General features: G+C 39.4%; 1 pseudogene; it reads left to right on the top strand.

The window, feature by feature from the left end:
- The first annotated feature begins 6,142 nt into the window (after positions 1-6,142).
- The window catches only part of LOC144221357 (mitotic spindle assembly checkpoint protein MAD2A-like), a 19,084-nt pseudogene continuing 2,982 nt past the window's right edge, over positions 6,143-22,244 (top strand).

Here is a 22,244-nt window from a genome sequence, read left to right as displayed (position 1 = left end):
TGAGTTCAGCGTTCAACTCAAGAAAATAGAAATTAATAATGAAACAAGCTCAAAGAAAAAGAAAGAAGTAAGCATAGATTAAAGAAAATTTTGATTGAATAGGAAACACACAAACACACACACATGTAGAGAAAACAGTGCATATCAGCAATGTAACAGATAGGTCAGTATTGAAAAAATAAAACAGATAAACTTGTGGCAAGAGTTGTTCATGAAAATAATAACAATAGGATTGTTAATAATATTACCAGAGAATACTTTTACTCAAAGTGGAATAGTGTGGATAACATGTCAATAAATACAAGCCCAGCTAAAAATGACAATTTGCTTAGAAATTAAAATTTCAAAAATCTAGCCCTAGTCAAAAATAAATAAATAAATAAAACCTGAAAATAGCTGGATAAGCATTAAAGAAAACTCTCCCTCAAAGAGAGTCATGATACTATGTGATTTTTTCTTACTAAATCTTAGAGTAATCCAAAATTCTTAACTTAAGCAAAATGTTCCAGAGAATGGAAATAGAGGAAAAGGAACAGAAGAAAGAATTTTGTGCATCCCATCCAATAATGTTTCAAAGCCTAAGATTTTGCAACAAAGTAGCATATATCCTAGAAATTCAAGAACAATTTAACATTTGGTGATTTGTGTTAATTGTCATATTACCAGATCAAAAGTGGGGAAAAAAAGTCATTCAATAAATTCAATTCATGATAAAAACTCCTAGGAAACATATTTTAGAAGGGATCTTCAATAGCTAAAATAGAGGATTCATCTAATATCAGGCGTCATGCTTAATGCGAACACTTTTGAAGCAGAAATATTAAAGTCAGGAATAGGACCAGGGTATCCATGAGCACTCCTCATATTCAACATTGCACCAGAGGTACCAGCCATTGTAATAAGAGAAAATAAAAAATAAAGAAGTCGAAAAATTGTAAAGTCCAAAACTGTGTTTATTTGCATACAATGTGTTTGTGCAAAAGCCCAAAATAATCTGCAGGCAATTTTTAAAATTAGTCTAGAAGTCCAGAAAGATTGCTAGAGTCAAGCAAATGTATAAAAATTAACAATATTTCTGTATGCCAGCTATGCCCAAATAAAAATATACTAACAATATTTCATTTAAAATAGCAATATCGGGGCTCCCGGGTGGTTCAGTTGGTTAAGCATCTGACTCTTGATTCCAGCTCAGGTCATGATCTCATTGTTGTTGTTGTNGACCTAAGCGAAAGTCGGACGCCTAACCGACGAAGCCACCCAGGCGCCCCATGATCTCATTGTTCATGAGACTGAGCCCTGCTTGGGATTCTCTCTCTCCCTTTGTGCCCCTCCCCTGCTTGCTCGCACGCGCGCGCGCACACACACACACACACTCACACACACACACTCTCTCTGTCTCCCTCAAAATAAATTAAACTTAAGAAAAAAATTCCTTTTTAAAAAAATAAAATATATAGCAATATAATCTATGTAGAGAACATGAAGAAAGCTAGAAATTACCTTTACATAATGAGTAGAATCCATCGAGTCAGATTGGTTTGGTTTCAATTCATCTCCTTCAATAAGTAGCCTCATGACATTGGTCAAATTACTCAATCTTTCGAGACTGATTTTCTCATTTGAAAAATGGGAACAATAATTGGTACTTTTCTCAGAGGGTAAATGCGAAGATTAAATGAAATAATACACGCAAACTACTTCAAACGATATCTGACTCAATTTGTGTTGTAGTGGTAGCAGCATTTGTGATAGACAAATAGGAAAACCCTGTATGGAAAAGAAATCGTATAGTTTTATTCATGGACACAAACAAATTGTAATAGAAATAGCAAAATTTGGGTAGACAAGTCCATTATCTTGAAGATGTTGAATTTTGCCACTTTTTTCTATCAATTCAATTCATTTGCAATCAAAATGCCAATAAGATTTTGCGGAATTTGAAATACTAAATCTAAAATTGTAAGAATAAAGGCATAAGAATAACCAATATAATTTTGAATATAACAAGAAGAGGGCCAGGAATCGAAATATATTACAGAGTTATAGTAATAAAAGATAGTACTAGTTAAGGGAAAGGTCTATGAAGATCAAAAACGATTTCCTGTGCAAACATGAACTTGGAAAATGGTAGCATTGAAACAAGTGGGGAGTATTTTTTCAATAAATGGGACAACTGGGTTTCCTAGGAAACGTTACAAAGGTAGATCTTTATTTCTTATCAAACACATTTAAAAATGAGAATAAATTATTTTTACATTTTTACATGTTCACAAAATTCGACAACAGCGTCTGCGGTGGGTAGTCTACCAGACATACCTCAGACAGGAAAGGACAGCCAGACCACGCAGCTCAGCTCTGTTCCTTAGAAAAAAAATTCTTCCACCACCACCTTGATCGCCTCAGTGGGGGAGGGGGAAGGGATGCTGCTTCTCCTTTACACTGGCTCAAACAAGGACACAATGTTATTTTCCTGACTCTCTGCATCCTGACGGGTGGGTTAAACAGTGGAGGAAACTGTCCAGGGGGACAGGAGGGAGAAAAGGAAGCCTCAGATCCCAGATGCCCTCATGTTCGTACCTACTAAGCTGCCTACTCACAATTCTGCTCTCCCTCTGGTCTGGCGGGAAAAGGGTCCCTGCCATCTTGCAATCCAACCTATCCGGTTGTGTTTAAAGGGGATGCCTCCTTCCACTTTCTTAAGGAACGTCTGCAGAGAATTTAGCTTTTCCGTACGGGTTTGCTGTGTTGGACCAGGGTGGGGAAACAGTAGAGAGAGGCAGGGTGCCGGCCAGGGCTGTCCTAGAGTCCAGTACTTTTAAAAAAGAGCTTTTTCCTTTCCATTCCGAAAGAGAAATCTAGTAGCATTTCTTACAGTTAATTGTCTCTTCTCCTCTTTTTAATTGGAAAGAGGATTTCAAGTGTTTCATAACAAAAATTTGACCTCCGTAAAAACAGAAAGCAAGAGCAATTGTTAAACGGTGTGGTTTTTTGAACAGTGAATACTATTTTCATCCTCATAAAATTCCAACTCTGTCAAACAAGGAAGGTGATAGAAGCCAAGAAATACATATCCCACCACTTTCATTTTTATGATTTTGGAAACCATTAACTAACTGGGAAAAAAAAGATGAAATTCAGCCAAGTAAGAGAGAGAATGGGACTCTGTGTCTTTAAGCAAGGCAGAAAAATAAAACCCAATCATTCCAAATGTATTGCTTTAGTCATCTGGTTTCATTCTATTAATGACCTTTAACATCTGCAAAAATATTGTGAAAAGCTAATTTTGTTTGTACTGAGGTGATGCAGAACAGTTTCTGGCTGTCACTCTAGGATGTGCTATAAAATAAAATTATCTTTCTGGGAGTCTGACAAAACCCCTCTGTATGGATCCAGTTTATTTACAACATCGAGGAATGAAAAGAAAACAGAATTTTACAACATGCCAACATGCGAAAAATGAATAGTACTTACACATTTGTGTGTGTGTGTTAGCAATACTCACACTATCTCCCAAGATTAAAGATTTTTAAATAATATTTTATGACACTCAACAAAAATCCTAAGCAGCAAACCTATGTCTCGATGAACGTTATGCTATTAAAATATGAGAAAGCGTTACTCAACATGTTTTGATTTACCTCAGGAGCTCTTAAAAAGGCGAAATGGACTCTTTCCTCGGTTTGACGAGCCGTATGTTTCTATTACTTAAATAAGAATCTTTGTAAAGAAGTAGTGTCATCTGGGTTAATGTATTGACTTTACCTCCTTAGAGGCCAAGGTTAAAAATATGCCAAAGAGCCATCAAAAAGAATAGATCTAGTCATGCCGGCCCTGTCCTTATACCCACTGATTCTCTACTACACTTTCCAATTTTGTGAATGATTTGTGGACCCTGCCTAGAAGTGTCTGGGCCTCAAGAATGTAGAGCTTTCATGGTTCAGGAGTTTGATGAGCATGGCAAGTCCAGCTCAGGAACCACAGAATAGTGGATCTCGAAGCTGGGACTTGCAGCCACCTAGCCAAGGCTCCGATCTGATAATTAAGTCCTTCTGACAGCATGCATGCATGCCGTGGGGCCAAAAACAGATGCCTGATGCCTTCTAATGAAAGGGAGTTCACTACCTTTTAAGGCAGCATGCTATTTTGAGAAAGCTTTCAGGAAGTCTTCAAAATATTAAGCTGAGACATTTCTTCTGCAAGATCCCCCTTGGGACCACAGACAGTTCTTCTTCATCATCATCCTGTGTATTAGAAAACAGGTCAAATTTGTCTAGTTCCATTAACACGTGGCCTCTGGCCTCACTTAAGATCCACTCAGTGTCGGGGATTTTCAGTCATTTATCCATAGATGAGGATGGACGGAGAAAGAAATGGATGGTAAGTAGGCACATAGGTACACTTCTGCGGAACATCCTGAAAAATGATCACTAAATCACAAGGCTATCACTTTCCTTGACCAGGGCCTCAACATGTTGGTAATATTCAGGACCAACTGGCAGGCACATCACAGTGGACCAGTCAAGATCCCTAAGCCTTTTACAATAAGTTCCTAAACTTACCTCCTGGATCTGCAGCCATGAATTTCAGGACCTCGCTCAGAACTTCACATCGTGTGTTTGAAGTTTGTTATTATTCCGTTGGACCTGTTATTATTCCTAGTACGTTACATCGTATACAGACTACAAGGAAAAATACCCAACCTTCCTGGATCCTCGACATCACCCAACACACTGTCAAGGGCACCCAAGGATGGGGATGGAAACCAGACTTACCCAGTGGTAACCACATGAGAGTTTTACCCTGTTGTCTTTATCCTGTTTTATTTTGGCCTCCGAACAGTAGTCACGATATAGGAAGTTTCAAAGTTCCACTGAGTGGTGCCAGATAAACACCTGAAAGGTAGAATTCTCTATATGGGTGGGGAGAGGCAACGCTCTATAAGCAATCGGCAAGTCAGCTGACATGGTTTCCAGATGAATAAAGTTTTATTTTAACCTTTCCTTTCTGGTCACCTATTCTCACTCCCTTCAGTAATCACTGCCCAGCATTTTTGCAACAGCGCAATGAATGGACTTGAGAGTGATGTATTTTCTTTTCATCTCCAAATATGTACAGTTTCATAATGGGCCATCTGTCATTTCGCTATTCCATGTAGACGACAATGCCCTAAAGTTTTGTTGCCATAGCAACCACACCCGAGTATCCAAAGCAAACTCTGTACTCTTTCCTACTCTCAGATTCCACGCAACTTAGAGCGGGGGTGGGGGCTAAAATTTCGGAAAATTTAAGTTCCTAACATGCGCCACCTGTTTACAATTAATGCTCAATCTAGGGCACCTCAAACCTCCATGAACTAGATTATAACATTTTCTTTTAAAGGAGGAGCAGAAATGTCTTCTGTAAGCTGTGATTTATTTTATTTCAGGTTAGTTTTGTTAGGGAGAAGTTAAGTCTTGGTTTGAATTCTGGAGAGATACTCACATGCAGCAATCAAACCTTCCTTTTCACTTTGCTGAAGACCAATTTTAGAGGAGGCAAGAAAAAATTCAGCTCATTGTTCATATTCTTGTCTCCCACCTCATAGCATTCCAGAGCGCCTGTGCCGCATTATAGCAGGATAAAGGAACCGAGCGAGAGTGGATTCTGTGAAGAAGGGGAGTGAAAAAGCACAGTTTTTAATCTTGATTTACTTTATTTCTTTTCTTCAGAGACTATCTTTTACTTATCTCTAACTTCTTTCCTGTCCCATAGGCATGGAAATGATTCATTTTCTCTCCCTTTCATTTGCAATCTTTAACAGTTTTCCCAGAAGGGGTGTCTGTGTGGCACGGAGTGATACTGTTTCATAGGGAAATAAGTTGAATCTCCTTGCTCTTCTTTCTAATGTCTTTCAAGTGCTTTTTTTTTTTTTACCTTTTTTTTATTTTTTAAAAAAATTAAGAAACTGAGATTCAATCCGGTTCAGTTACTTATTCGGGAAACAATACAAGTCGCCCAAGTACTAGGAGGAAAGGAAGCAAGTCTTAAGGATGTTAGAGGCCATTGCAGAAATCTGGGCAAGTAATACAAGTAGGGGCTGTAGGAGTGAAGAGAAAGCCACTGATTGCAGAAAATACCTTAGGGTAAGCATTCATGCAACAAGATGGCGGGCACCATCGTTTGCTGTGGAAGGAACACAAAAATGGGCAAAATACCATCCCAACAACTGAGGGTATGGGAAGTGGACTCTCGCATAGGCAAGGATAAAATAGATACAACGCTCTGATAGGGTAATTTAGCAGTATATACTTTTTGAAATTTAAATACTTCTCTTTCATTTTTATTATGCTTACAATACATGCTCATTATGCACAATGTTGAAAAAGAAAGAAAATATATTTAAAAAAATATTCATAGTCCCACCACCTAAAGACAATCACTCTTAATTTTGGTATAAACTGTCCCAGCTTTTCTCAGCTGTATAATAACATAGCTGTTTTTAATGTATATATATATATTTAAAATCATATATATGCATGTATATATACTATGTCTATTTATATATAACATCTATGTAAAAGTATACATTTATATTTATAAGTATCTTTTTCAGTGTATGTATAAATTGATATATATTTATAAATATTTATATAAATATTGTATATATACCTGTATATGTATATATAACTGAAAACATGTGATATATATATTTAATTCTGGATTGTCTCCCTTAGTATAATGACACAATACTTTCTACACTAGCACAGATGTATAAACATCATTTTTAAAGATTGTGTAATTGTCTATAATGTAGTTATACCTTAATTAATATCCTATAACCTAGATGCTAAGCATTAAGGAAATGGTATGTACTAGCTTTTCCACTTTTGAATTCTTTTCTTAAAATATATTCTCCAAGTGGATTTAAGATTTCCAGGATAAAAAACTATCAAAATCAGTGGGTACCAATTTACTTTTCATACCAGCTTTTTATGATATTTTTTGGCATTCTGTTTTTCTTGTCCTGTGGCTGACCTGTGATTTCCTGAGTATTCGAGCCACATGTCCAAGTACATCCTTCTGGGGTCTTCTAGAGTCTGCCCTTTTTTGGACTCTTTGTCTCAAGTCACATATGCCTTAATTTTGTTCCTTCCTACCACCTCTCTCGATCATCTCACTGTAAGAGTGAAATGCTGCCAATGCTTTTCATCTTCTAGGGACTTCATCAACATCTTGTGAATGTTCCTTCAAGTCTGATTGAACAGGGGTGATTTTTCTCCGGACAACCGATAGAGTTCTAATATGCTGAATCCAGTATTCTTTTAGATTAACTTAATCTTCATGCTTTCAGTGTTCAGCCCCTGATCCATTTCCTCTGCTGGTCTGTTATAACAATCCAGACTTCTTAATAAAGATGTACCCCCTGCAGTGAAAGTATGCTTAATAAACTAAACATGATGTTGTCCTTTTCTGGATGAACATCCTTCTGCAGAACATAGCAATCCCATTCTATCTTAAGCTCACCTAATTAAGAAATTAAGAAAATTAAGAAAATCCTCAGCTTCTGCCAAGGTATCAAAGGCGTGCTGGAATATCTAGTTCTCCTGGATACGGTGTGGTTTAATTTTCATACATACCCTATGAGTTTCATTCAATTCTCTACTGTTTACAGACACCACAGCATAAGAAGTAAGATCCAGCCTCCAAGGTCTTTGGACCCCAGAGATAACTGTGGCTTTCCCCTCTTCTCGTGGCCAACTATCCACCAGTGAGAGTTTTCTTTGCTCTATTGTGCTTCAATAGTCACTTTACTAAAATAGATGGAAAAATATTCTCAGCCCAATAACATCACAGTCTGCAGCCTGGGGCACCAAATCATGTTGACATTTGCCTTCAGTATATTTTAGGTATTTTCTTGACACACTCCTATTATTTTTATAAGCTCTTAAATGGAACTCATTTATCCCACGTCTTAGGTAGAAACCTTGGGGATCTGGACTGAAGGATCATTTGAGAAAAAGCATACTTAAAAATTGCCTCCTTGACTTTCACCACCCATAGGTGTATATTCCTTCCCTTGAATCCCCTAGAATCCTTGTAAAACTTGATGCTTGCGTTGTTGATCCCACATCCCTCTAAACAAGCCTGGTTGTGTGTCTGATCCCATAACATACACATTTGGGGATCTGCTTGTAGATCCCCACTGTATAAAGCATTTATACCTAAGGAAATCTATGTAAAATAGAAATGAGATAATGAAAGCTAATTTTTATTAAATGCTTCATCTGCACAAAGGGAGGAAATGCAGCTCAGATGTGTTGGTCAACTTGTCCAAAGGGAATGACAAAACCAGGAGTCATACTGAGGTCTGTTGACTATGGAGGCTATGCTATTAACCTCCACACTGTGCTTGACATGTGCTAAAGATGAATTCTTATGAAGAGTTAAAAGAATGAGATATTGGTCATTCTTGGGGTAATGGTCTATTGAGGAGGTATAACTGAACTTGGCCCTTAAAGAAGGAATAGAATGCTAATGTATGGAGACTTAAGATACATATGTAGGCTTACAGAAGATTCAGATTAAAATCTTGAATTAGAAGGATTCTAAGGGATTATCTACAAAATGTTAAAGGAACTGAGAACTTTAGATTTGTGAACAGGAAGTTGAGACAACCATGTTATCACGATATTCTTTCAAGAAGGGAACTTCCCCAGAAGGTAGAAAAGAACAAAGCTTGTAACCTAACACATTAGAGATTTTAAGCTTTAATAAGGATGAAATAAAGTGATGAAGTAAAAGAATGATTCACCAGTGAAGATGATGATATTGTCCTGAAGGGTTATGGGGGAACAGCAGCTCTCTAATTCCCCATGGAGACCTAAAAAAGCTCCTCAGTGGGGGGTGATCCAAGCCCATTTTTAAGTTCAGTGAGTAGAGCTCAAGTCTCCCGTTCATGGCTGCACTTCCTCTTTAGAGGCGGAGACATAAAACAGGAGAGTCTGTTCTAAAAGGATCTGTTTGAAGTTTCACGCATTGGACATTCATGCACCTAAAGTCATCAAGTGATAGAAATGGTGTGTGTTAGTGTATGTATAGAAGCCTGTCTCGATGCTTCATGCTTGGGTACATGTATTTATGTAAATGTGTATGCAATTGAAAACATCATAAATTACTCTTTTCACATTGCTTTACATTGATAGCATGGTTTAAAATGATAGAAACTATGTGGGCTTTACTCAGTCTCTCTTTGGAGAAGGTATCTCTCTCCTTGGAAATCTATGACTGAGGTGGAATGATGAACAATGTAAGACACCAGTTAACCTTTATACCTAGCTCTGCATTCTAAAACAGAAAAAGAAAGGCTGCCGAACACATTCATCTCACTGCCTCAATTACTTGAAGTAGATAATCAGCTTAACACTGTAAGGACGATGTTGAATATGTGTTGATTTTTCTTTGGTATTGATTGCTGTGCTTTGACATACTGGTCTCGTTATTATGCTCCAAGGCACCACCTGGCATCATTGTCGGCCTTTCCTCATGCATCACGTGATCATCCTTTTTACAGTGGTTTCTTCATTGTATGTAGTTTCCAATACATATGCCTAGAGCTTGAGGCATGGCTTATTGGTTTAAGTAACAACAGTTTATACTATAAACTACTGTTTGATGAAAACGATACAGTTTTAGACAGAAATCTCTGAAATTCAATGGCAGATTTTTCTAGAGTGTATCTTTTTCTCGTTTCTCTTAAGAAAAAAAGTGCCTTTTCTCATTTTAGAAAACACTTGAGTTTCTTAATAGGTCATGGTCCAAATGTACATTGCAGAGGCACCATGGTACACATTCTTTGCATAAAGATCTTAATGTGAAAAACCAAGATGTGTGTATATGTTTATCGAATAACTATCATGAGAATTATTACCGTCAGCTTCCACAAAGAAGCATATGCTTAAATAGGTCACTTGTCTCTGCCTATGCATCTGTTTACCTGGCATCAGGCAGGCTGTGTGTGCCCCTTCCTCCCAGGAATCAGCAAAACTTGTTCCCTGCACTTGAGGGACCTGAGGTCCAGGCGTCTGAATTGGTCTAGCACCTGAATTGTTCCAAAAGAGAACTCTGAAAACCTTGTGATTGTCCCTGTAAACAGTGCCCATCGAGTCAAACATCCTGCCCCAAATCCATCCCAATCAATCAATTCACCTTTAATGTGTAAGTATAGGAGCATATCAGCCAGCCCTGCGTGTTTCCATGGTTCACATTTTGTAAAAGGATAACTGTGTTGACTACCCATAGTCCGTCAGTCTGAGAAAGTCCATCAGTCCAACCCCACCGGGGCCTGAGACTTAGTATTTTTCTGACGGTGAGCCAGTAAGAGCTGAGCTCCTGAGCATTCCGAAAGCCCCAACCCCTTACCGTGTCAGTGCCTCCTTGTCTGCTATCTAATGTGCTCGGGACCGAGCCCCTGAAGACCACCGGGAGCCGACTTCCCATTCCCCATCCCCAACATACCCATGTGACAGCTCCCACAATGCTGGTCCTTTGTAATTTGCCGTGTGGGCCCTCCCTGGACAGAACCACCGCGCTTGCCCTGGTCTAGTCCCCACATCCCACAATTCCTCTGTGACAAACCACACAGCCAAATGGCTAATGATGAGTCCCCTGCTTGCCCAGAGCACTAGCAATTCAGCTGAGAGCAGATGCTCTTCCGTGGAAATGGGTGTTTAGCAATTCTCCAACCAGAAAATGTCGCAATTCCCCTTCACAGAGAAACTAGAGCCCACCCTCTCCCGAGATGTGAGCTTTACTTCAGAACTGAAGAAATGCCCACTTTATAAATGACTGGGTGGCTCAGTCAGTTAAGCATCCGACTTTGACTCAAGTCCTGATCTCACGGTTCGTGGGTTCGAGCCCCACGTTGGGCTCTGTGCTGACAGCTCAGAGCCTGGAGCCTGCTTCAGATTCTGTGTCTTCCTCTCTCTCTGCCTCTTCCTTGCTCATGCTCTGTCTCTATCTCTTGATAATAAATAAGCATTAAAAAATTAAAAATGGAGTCTGCAAAGATGAATTACAGCTGAGGAAATAACGCTATGCCTTCTAAACCATGAGAAATGCACTAGTTGTTGATATATTTCATCTCAAACGGTGGTACTTAAGAAAGGACTGTCTCTGGGGGCTGTGTAGTCAGCACAGTCATGCCTATTATCATATGCCCTATTCCAACATGAAGTGGCCTGACGACTTCTCTAGAAGAATAAGTTTTCCATACTAAAGAAGAAGCTAGTTTTAAAGAAAAAGTTTTCACGCTGTACATCTCTTCCCCCAAAACAAACACACACAAATGCTTCAGTTGTCTTGGGAATTGGCCAGGACAATAAGATTTAGAATTGCAAGGAAGCTAACACTATTACTTCATCAGTTTACGTTTAAGACCAGCAAAACCAGTGAATTGACTGATTTTTATTTTCATATTGATATGCTTCTTAGCAACTTGAGTATTTGTAGACATTTAGTATTTTTCCTCTCTGAGATAACACAGAAATTGGTATTTTGGGTATCCGGGACTCTTATCAGTCCCTACAGAAGGAAAGGCTTCCATCTCATCCATAACTACTGGACAAGCAACGAGGGGGGTAAAGTTTCATCGAAGGCCCTACCTTGAGCCATGGGACCATGAGACATTCCAAGTTGTTGGAGTTCATCTGGTGCCTGCAGTGGACCAAGAGCTAGAAGCTTCGTTTGCAAGCTGCCTTGCAAAAATATATGAAGAGAACATAAGGTAGTGAAAAGGATGTTGTAACAGGTTTCCTCTCTTTTGCCTTCTCTCCTCAAAGCATATCTTTTACAGAAGTGGGTCTTTGGGTTTCCCTGCAGCTCTGACCTAGATTCTGCCCTCCTTTTCCATCAAATTGCCAAGGCACCAGGGCAGAGATTCACCGAGGTCAGCGTTGGGCTTTTGCCAACGATGGACAGTGTGTGTTATCATATGGGTGCAGTTAGCTGCAGAGTAGGGGGCAGGGAATCAGGAAGCCAGACTTTTATTTCTTTCTGCTGGAACCTACTGTCAGATATTAAGTCACTTACTATCTTGTCAACTGATACTATTTATATTGCTGAAAACAAAACCGTCTTCAGGGTTTATCACTGACATCTGTTCAACCAGTCTTCCTTCTATCCTCAAATCGGTATCAGCATGCAGAGTTAAAACCTCCCCAGCCCCAACTAAAAGTCATCTTACAGCTGGTCTTGTAGCACTGATTTANCCTCCACGTTTTCCTCAGATTCAAGAGGAAAGTTCATTTCCTGGTTAGGTCTCTTATTTGTCGTGTGAACTTGAGCAAACCACCTATTTTCTCCAAGTCTGTTTTCACATGAGAAAAATGGAAATAATGCTTGTTTCACAAAGTTGCTATGGAAATCAGATAAGCTATTCCTATGTGAAAGTACTTTCATGAAAGATATAGAGTGTGTATACACTTCCCACAATCGGGGCTACTCCCTCAATGCGTAGGCACCTTCACTCTGTCCTACAGCAAAATAGTCCTAATAAATCACGTCTTTAATAAAATCCATACGACCTATATTTGTTCCCAATAAATAAGCTGCCTATTAGTATGCACAATGGGAGGCCGAGTAGCTATTTTTCCTACGGCCAGATAATTTTAAACTTTCTATTTATTTTTACAAAGCAAGTTTGTGTCTCAGACTCAGAGTCAACATATTCCAAAGCAGTGATTGTGCTTGAGCAAGTAACAGATGTGGGCTCTGTTGTAACCTGCACAAGCCTTTGCTTGGATTAGTGACAAATACAGTCAACAGATGTAAAAAATCAGAACCCACGAAATGAAGATTATGTTTGTTGTACTTCATCAAATGAAAGACTGCATTTTGGAGAGTAAAGAGTCAAATCCCTCCCCTGCCTGAGTTACCATGTCAGCCCACCGCTTCCTCTCACTGCTATTAGCCTCTCATAATGTAAAACATTTCTTCATTTCCAGCAGATAATACTTTCAGTGAAAAGGTAATTTTTGAAGTCTATTACTTGCATTCTTAGTGAAGAGCACAATGTAGCATTTTGTTCTAATATGCCATTGAAATTGTTTGAGTAGGTACACCATGGAATCAAATACAAAATGTCAAAATGGTTTCCATTAACTATGCGCATTTGCACTGCTTCCGTTAATGGCCATGTTTTTGTTCTTTTCCTTCATCTTTACCTCTATAAGATGAAATGATTCAGTTGATGTAACTGAAAAGTACATTGAAAAAGGTAGAGAGCAAATTACAAAAGCATCAAGCCACAATTCCACCCACATACTTTATTTTATAATGAAGTTTAATAATGATGGAAACTGTCGCTAGATTTAAACATCAGTCATTTCAGCAATTGTAGTTAATGTGAATATTTCATACCAAGTAATGTTTTATAAAAACATGGCAAGGATTGTGTATTATAGTGAACTGAAATGTCATAATGAAATCTTAACTAGATGCTATTATTGTAATATATATTATGTTAAGAGAAATTTACTTCAACTTGAAAAGATAATATAAGCACTATGTTTCCTTCAACACTGTGAGTTCAGATAAAATCATTTTACTTGGAAGAAAGTGTTTTTTTTTTCTTTTCTAGAATTAGCATGAGCACAAACAAACGCCCACTACTTATTAGAATAGGTGTTGTGCTGATGTATCTTGGTGGGGAATTCACAACAAAAACATAATTATTGGTTTTTTTTGACAAAAATTTAACTCCTGAAAGACACTGTGGTTCTTACACAGTATATGTTTTCAAGTTCCAGAAATATTTGAGTTGTCCCTTCTATCTCCCTTGAAAAGAAAGGCCGGACAGACAGAGCCCTAAACCCACACCTAGCCTAGCTCAGTCACAAGGGAAGAGAGCCCATGGCGGGTAAGGAGGGCTAAGCCCGGTGGCCATGCTTGCTGAGTCATTCAGCGGCAGCGTTTCTTTGCTTTGTTTCCTGATAGCATGGCTTCTTGCTGGTGACTGCAAAGTAGGCATGGTAATATCAAAGGAAGTCAGCACCTGAACACTCTCTCATTTTCCACTGCCTACCCACTTTCCACCCCATTCGGGGCAGTCTCTGCCCACATCAAAAACGTTTAGCAAATCCCTGAGAGTGCTGAGGGACATTTCACTTCATACTCGCATGTGACGAAGAAAGAAGCATGAAGTACATTTTCACCTCTGCTCATCACCCTTCTCTCTCCTGGCTCAGCAGAAAAGTGGTGAAAGGGAACCTGCTTGCCCTGGTACCATATTTGCCTCCAGTCCACAGCAGTTCTGGAGAGATTAGGAACGAAGGGCCACTAGCTGGCCACAGCATTCCTGCACTGGGTGTGCACACAGGTCATTTCCAGCACGTTCATCTCACAAAATGTTTTTCCCTGTTCTCTTTGGTTCCCTGAGTTCTCTGTGCTTCTGTGTGCATTTTCATATTTTAACTGGCTAAACTCACCAGATTCCATAAAACATCCAGAACAGTCAGTCTTTGCCACCAGATGGCACTATAATACCATTCTAGTATGGAAAGAGGTTTGAAAAATGGGTTTAAGGGACTTTGGATAAGTACTACTCAGTAAACTCTCCCCTGAAATCTTTCCTTGGAATATTTAATATTGATCTATTTAAGACAAAAGGATCTGTAGCTAAGAGAAAAGAATCCTGTTTCTTTAGCTACTGCTGCGCAACAAACCACTCAACAAAACTTACTGGTTTAAAGGGATAATGATTATTTATCAGAATTCTGTACATTCAGCTGTCTATTCTTCTGGGTTTTTCATCTGCTTCACAGGATGGAGCTAAGGTCTTTCACGGAGCACTTGCAGCTGGGACCATGGCTGGGGCTGGAACTTCTAAGATGTCTTTTCATTTTCTAAGGCCTCTGCCTATTTCTACTTGGCTATCACCATTCCAATCTAGCACAGGTTTCCCTACACCATGGCAACTGGCTTCCAAAACATAGCTTTCCAAGCAAACAAGACTCATTGTGCAAATGATTATAAAGGTTCTGCTTGTATCTCACTTGCTAATGTTCTTTTTTTTTTCCCCCTAGGAGAGAGAGAGACAGCGTGAGCAGGGGAGGGTCAGAGAGAGAGGGAGTCACAGACTGAAACAGGCTCCAGGCTCCGAGCTGGCAGTCAGCACAGAGCCCGATGCGGGGCTCGAACCCACGAACCGCGAGATCATGACCTAAGCGAAAGTCGGACGCTTAACCGACTAAGCCACCCAGGCGCCCCTCACTTGCTAATGTTCTATTAGCCAAAACAAGTCAAGTGGCCAAGCCCATGGTCAGTGTTAGAGAGATCACATGTGGGCATAAACATCAGGATGTAGGGTCAGCAATGGGGCAGTCTACCATAGATCCGTAAATGGATTTACAACTCAGAAGGAACAAAGAATCAGAAAACTCTTCGATCTGATTTGCGTTAGAAATGTCATAAACAGGAGCATCTGCGTGGGTCAGTCAGTTGAGCATTCAACTCTTGATTTAGGCTCAGGTCACGATCCCAAGGCCATGGGATAGAGCCCCACGTCAACGTAGAGCCTCTTACTCTCCCTCTGCGTCTCTCCCCACTTCACACACACTCTCTCTCTCTCAAATTAAAATTAAAAAAGAAATGTCATAAGTAGATACCTTCTTATTTCAGTAATCACAGATAAGACAAACGGTGCTGAGAAGCTTTTAAAATGCCAGAAAGATAGGCCTTCTGGTCTTTACACTTCAGTAGAAAGGCACAATTCCAGGCTCTGGCCTTAGAATCACAGAGCTCCAAATTCAACTTTTTAAGGGCACCGATTATTGATCAAGCTAAAAGGAAAGACTAAGGCTAAGTAAACTTACAAACAACAGCCTCATCTACCAGCTATAAATTCAATAGTTTACAAAGACAGACATACCTGATTTACAAATGGAGACTATTTGCAAACCCAATCTTGATAGATCAATCTCCCCAGGAAAACAAATTATAAAAGCAGAGGTTGTTTTATGAACACAAATTTGGAACAAGGGGCACTGGATATTCTCACTAGATACTTCCATTAAGGTTGATGAATTGTTCTTCTCTGTTCCACAAACATCTCTATTTTAAGAACTGACTCAGTTCTGTTGAATTACAGCACCGTTGCCTCTTCCCAGGACTAAAAACACACTGATGTAACATTACTTTCACTAGCAAAGATGATGAACAGGATTTAAGAATGAAAGTCAGAAATTTTTTCTCAACATTACATACTGTGTAAAGCATATATTTTTTGTCCAAGATAATATTCATATTTATTATGCATGACCCAGAAAGTGCTATTGACACATGATGTTGATTCAGTAATGAGCACACTTCCATTTTTAAGCTGATAATCCCCGTGGCTAACAGGTTGCCACAGCCAAATGATGCTTTTGTAGTTTAGTTAACATCTGCCGATGATTGAACCTAAGGACAGTATCCATCAATAATTGCAAATTTGCTTTCCAGAACCAAGATTACAACTAAAATAGCAAGGCTTTGCATCCTCTAAGGCAGTCTATGAAATTCATTTACACATGAAATTTACACCCCCTACATATGTAACTGATACCTGCTGCTGTTATTCTTGACCTTTCAGTGAATTCAAAACAAAATGGCAAAGGGGGATTTACTGAAACTCTTCAGTAAGAGTCTGTGTTTTTGTTTGTGCATTAAGATAACAAGCCCATAGTCTGCGAAATGGAGTATGTGACTTTTATAGATAGCATTTCCTTCTATGAAACCTGTAGGCCAAATCCCCAAAATTCAGCTTTCATCAAGGGAATGCAATTTTTCCATGATGATTATTCCTCCTCCCATGGCAAAATATTCTTCATTATATTACAGCCTGGGATTAAGGGATTCATTAGGTGAGGATGGAGATATCATCAACTCACTAACCCTGTCATATGTAAAAAAGCTTGGTCTTTTTAAATATTAAATATCTCATGTGTCAATATTAAATTTCCAGTTCCCAAAACATAGCTACTCAAGTCTTTCTCAAGAAATGTATTTAGTTGAGCATTTGTTGAAGGTATGTTCCATTCATGAAGAGCCAGTAAGTGGCTCTGCAATATGGAACCACACTGGCCATTTTCAGCTCCCAATTCTTGTGCTTACAACTCACAGTGGAACGTCTAACATTTGAATAGTTTGCCATCACCTCAAATTCAACATGTTCAGTTAGCATTGATCAATAATGTTGATGAAGTACTCTGAGAAATGCCAGCAGTTCTCAGAGCTAACCAAGAAGCCACAGGGTCGAGAATGGGTCGTGTAGAACTCAAGACTGCCAACTCCCTTCAAGTAGAGAAATTCTTCTTTTATTTGTTTTCTAGAATTATTTCCCCTTAAGCTCTTTTGATAAAGGGAGTAAATACTGAGTACATAGTAAGTGCTCTGTAGACATTATTATAATGACAACATCTCTATTTCCTGTGTGGGTGATTTCTCTACTTAGTAGAGAAATCTTTTCTCTATTAGTAACACAGACCTACTGAATTGAATGCTCTGGAGAAACCACCTGCATTTTAATTCTCCCCAATGAATCTTATGCAGGTGAAGTTAGAAACATGGATCCAGAGGGACTAACAGGTATTTAGTATATAAAAGGGGACCATCACTGCTACTTTCAAGAATTAGTAGTGGAATGAGCAAAGTAAGAAGATACCTGTTCTGTCTGGCCCAAACAACAGCACTAGGCTCTTGGTAAAAGCGAGAAGCAAATTTGGGCTCAATATAGAAAACTTTCCCACAACGTCGGTGCAAAGACTGTGGAGGCTTCTTTGAGAAACAGATGTCTGCCCCCTTGTGCCTGGGATTAATCATTTAATTCTAGACTTCTCCGGGATGTTTTTAGAGGGCACGTGGCATCTTTTGGGAGTGCTTAGACTACCTTCCAACCTCAAGAGTCGTGATTCTAGGCATTATGTCACACATGGAAACATTTTCTAAGTAACATTCATGCCCAAATGCATTTGGTTCTTCCTCACCTTCACCCAATACATTTGTTCAAAGAAGAGTCTTTCTCAAGGATTCTGGTACGTGAAACGTTCTTTGGAAGATAGCTTCAGATATTCTCAGATCCAGATACCAAATCATGTATGCCAAGAATGCTCTGAAAGCATGGGTACATGTCTTAGAAAAATACACAGGAAGCCTTCTTTCAGAGGGCAGAACCAGATGCTATGGGACAAAACAGGACTTCCCGTTGGTGCCGATGTCCACCAGCAACTATTCCTCTCAGCCATGCTCACAGGGCTCTTGAAATTAATCCCTGAATGAATCCCTGTTCGCTCCTTCTTACAGCTGCTGCCATGAGTCTCATAAAACACCACCTTGCTTATAAGACCAGAACTTTAATCATACGTTAGGACTGAAAACACAACCTAAAAAGGTATAAAACCCAGACTGTTTCCATGCCACTGTAGCAAGTATTTAAAAAAAAAAAAACAAAAAAAAACCCTATACACTTTTATACAGATTTGTGGAAGGATGAAAATGCTGCTCTCATTTATAGTTTCCTCTCAGAATGGACACTTATTTATAAATGAATGGCTCTGTAATCACCCAATGGCACCTTCATAAATCTCTCCAGGGTATGGTATGCTGTAACACATCTGATGAGAAATGTGTTTACGCTTTCAGGATTAAAAATAGAAAAACACAATAGAACAAGTTCATTGGCAGGTTCAGGTGGCCACTTAGTTTATAATAGAATCAGGAAATGAAAGTGCCCTGTGGTGCAGTAAAAAACTCTACTAGACCCCTTTTTAGCTAACACAAGCAAAGCAGTGCTGGTGAGTTTCCTAAGTTGTCAGCATTAAAAAAAAAATTAACTGTATACCTCCTTTCAATCAGCTAAATATTTATTCAAATCTTCAGCTTGTTATTTCTTCATTAACAAGGTTTCCCCTGCTGCTCAGCAGAATATGTGAAGAACTTTGCAAATGTCAGAAGCACTCAAGTTGAATCAACCGGAGGAAGTGATAAAAAAAAGCCTCATAATCAAGTGGAACTACAATAGTGGCACATTTCAAGCTGGGAAATAATAGATCAATACACAAGGCTCTTTCCCATGGGATAATACCGCTATTTGTTCTTATTTTGAGATTTGTTTTTACTCATCAAATCACAAGTACAATGCATTTCTGTGTTAACCTTCAATTTGTAAATGATCATTTGTATTCGAAGCCTCAGAACGCTGCAACAGAGAAAAGAGGGTGCAATTTTGAAAGAAAGGCCGAGTCTGGTGAACAAAGGAGAGCAAAATAAAATAAGCAAAGCATTTTGGGGAAAGAATTAGTGCTTCAGGAGATCCTGGCTAGCATGTGACTCTCCCCTTCTAATAGGTAAATCAAGCCTAATGAGGCAGGGTTTGTGGCATGAGAACAAATACAATAATTTTCTCCTCGTAGGAAAAAAACGTTTACAGCTTCGGTTTAATCTGGCATTAGGAAAGCTTAGCATGTTCGTTTGCTTGTTTTGGGGAAAAAAATATGTTCATTATCTCCAAAGGTGTAGTTGTTTTACATTGAATTTTGTGGTCTGGTAAGGATCTTCGTTTGTGAGAGCTCAGCTGTTACTGATCAAATACAAAACCTTATCACCGATTTCTTTTACATAATTGTGTGTCAGCTTCAGCACCATTGTCCAATAATAAAACACGCCTTAGTCGATTTATCTTTTGACCAGTTTTCTGACATCATTTCAGATGTATATTACAGTCTAACAGCAGCTCCCAGTTATTAAAAAATAACCTAGTTCATAAACATGAACCACAGATATAAACCACAGATACCTCTTTGAAGACCGTTATTTCTTCATAAAAGATAACGAAACAATATCAAGACAGAAATTCAAAACATTTCTCCAGAATTCACAAAGAAGAGAAAGTTTCCACGTGCAGATGAAGAAAGGAACGCTGGAAGCTTTCAGTGTACATGCACACCTTTCTTAGGAAAATTCTGTCTGTCTATTTTTCTCATTCCAAATATAAACAGACTTTTCTATACTAGAAAGGGGTCTTTTCAAACCTAAGGATGTGACCTGCCACAAAAAGGAACAAGGAGCTGGTCACCCAGGAACTCTTCACTGCTAACTGATGACAGGGATGATCATGTGAGAAGCTTCCAGAAGGACCCAATGGGAACGGTTAGCATGGGAGTCTGGAGAAATCCAAAACTCACCCTATCAGCATTTCAGCAGGACTTTCAAGTCTTCAAATGTGGGAAGATGAAAGAGTCAGCATCCAGGACTTAGGCAAAGTTTAGTTTTTAATCCCCAGTGCCCATGTTCATTCATGGCCCCTACGGGAGGTCCTCAGACCCGGCCTCAGCACACTGGCCTTGCCCCTCTGGGAGGGGTCAGCACTATCCCAGAGGACAAACTCTGTAGAAGACAGACAAGAAATAAGGGCAAGTTTTTATTACTCCCACCATGAGGCCATCTGAAGACCCTGTCCCAGCCCACTCTTCCCAGGCCAAGAGGTGACAGTTGATGACCTGCACTAAAGATGGGGGTGCTGGGGGAGGAACGGGAGAATGGCCTATTTAATGAGAAGAAAGGGAAAAGTGTAATTCAAGGAGCAGAGTTTGGCTACTCTGCTACCATAGGGATCGATCTTACATAACAAACACAAGAAACAGTAACAGAACAAAATGATTGCAAAGTCATCTTAAGACAAGGTCTGTGCATGAGCTAAATTAGGGGTTGGGGATACAAGCAAATAATACTTAGATTAGCACCATCCTTTCCTTTGCATTCAGATTCTGCTCAGGATGTTCTATAGGAAAGATCACTAGGTGCATCGTTTGGGGCCAATATTTACCCAGTAAAGCGAAGATGCGTCATTGGACTCCAGTGCTCAGGGAGATACGCCCTCACTCAACGTTGTGAGTAGCTGTGTACAATAAGCTGGTTTCTTTTGTGAAACGAGTTCTCTTTCAAGCTGGCTGAGAGTTTATTTTTTACTCTGTATGAAAATTCTACAGAGAACCTAATAGCACAGAATGGAGCCCAGAAATCATTTGTAATACTCAACCGCAACATGGATTTTATTTTATGCCTCCTTCTAAATAAGTCTTTTCTAAATATATTTTGGAGGGTTGATGGCACATAAAAGGGAGCTATTAAGGAGAACCACAGGGTGTCTGTGATGGGAAGGGCTGATTATCCCTGACAGCCTCCAACTTTGGAATTCATGGAAAGGCAAACCACAAATATTTCAGAGAGACTAGCGAGCAGATACATTTTATGCCACATTGCCCTTCTCCCCTTTCCTCCTCTTCCCTCTCCCCTGCCTTCCCAGTTTCTCCTCAAATGGTACATCTGGGAGAGGTATTCTTGGAAGCTTTCTTGTGTCAACAGGATCCACGTAATACAGACACATCAGCAGCTTTTTAAAAGGTAAGCTTGCTCTGTCCAGAGCAGCCTCCTAATTAGAATGTGCTGTATTTATTTATACACTCGTTTGCATGGCATTAGGAGGCATCCCTCTGAAGTAGAATAGTCTGAGAAACGCTCCATGCTTTCCAAACTGAATTTCAGGGAGGTCCTCGGCAAAACCGTGAAGCGAATTTGAATCTTATCCCTCATTCAGGTTTCAGCCTGTGACCTTGCACCCAGATTCCATGAATAGAACATTGTCCTCGCAGGGCAGAGGCTCAATAACTGGACATTTTCTGGGTCCCTGAATTTGTACAATGAGATATCAACTCCAATCTGGGAGCACAATGCGACAGTGGCTGCCAGAAATGGCAGCAATATTGATGTCTTTCAATGTAGATCACATCATTCACCCTGCAGAGCTCAATAAAATGATACTGTAGTTAACAAGTTTTATAACACAAAGTTACTTTAAAACATGGAACTAATCAGAGGGAAGCCTGTTTATGCATGTCACCGCCACATTTAATTGTCAATAAATAAACAAAGATTTGCTTCACCTATTGTCATGTATATCGAGTAAGTCATTAATCTAAACTAATGAAGCTTAAGATATATGACAGACAGTTTTTATGGAGCGCCTCCTTAATGATATGTTTGCTTTTCATTTCAATGCCAAGAGCCCATTATCAAGAAAGCAGCACATTATGGTCCAAACGCATTGAAATCTACAGCAGTACCCTTTGTTCGGGTTCACAATAACCCGCGCTTACACTTCCATATTCATGTACTCTCTGAGATGAAAAGCATTAGTTAGAAATGGATAAGGCGGGGGGGGGGGGGCGGCGGCG

The sequence above is a fragment of the Crocuta crocuta genome, unplaced genomic scaffold, assembly GCF_008692635.1.
Source record: "Crocuta crocuta isolate KB4526 unplaced genomic scaffold, BGI_CrCroc_1.0 scaffold20, whole genome shotgun sequence".
NCBI lineage: Eukaryota > Metazoa > Chordata > Mammalia > Carnivora > Hyaenidae > Crocuta > Crocuta crocuta.
The sequence above is the reverse complement of the archived record's forward strand: the minus strand, read 5'-3'. Positions and strand labels throughout refer to the sequence as shown.